This window comes from Penaeus monodon, chromosome 31, assembly GCF_015228065.2.
Source record: "Penaeus monodon isolate SGIC_2016 chromosome 31, NSTDA_Pmon_1, whole genome shotgun sequence".
NCBI lineage: Eukaryota > Metazoa > Arthropoda > Malacostraca > Decapoda > Penaeidae > Penaeus > Penaeus monodon.
Genome location: NC_051416.1, coordinates 2306121 through 2306361, shown reverse-complemented (window position 1 = coordinate 2306361; position 241 = coordinate 2306121). Strand labels below are relative to the sequence as shown.

General features: G+C 39.0%; 1 protein-coding gene across 1 annotated transcript in view; it reads right to left on the bottom strand.

Moving 5' to 3' along the window:
• LOC119592824 (rootletin-like) overlaps positions 1-241 on the bottom strand; it is a 148678-nt gene that overhangs the window by 101024 nt on the left and 47413 nt on the right. The window lies entirely within an intron of this gene.

The following is a 241-nucleotide window of genomic DNA, read 5'->3' as shown; positions in this document are numbered from 1 at the left end:
CCCGCCTTTAATTCTCTCTCAACAAATCACACATTCTGGAGAAAAAATAAAGTAAATAAAACGACCAAACCAGCATAAAAACGACAATCCCCAGACTTATGAACCTCTGCCGTTACATTTTCGTTATATCTAATTCCTCGTTGTATGGGGGGAGTTAAACTGGTCTTTCCGGGCAATAACACGTTTTTATCCCTATATTAGGTGTAATGAAGATGAAAATCGTGTGCAGCGACAAGAATGC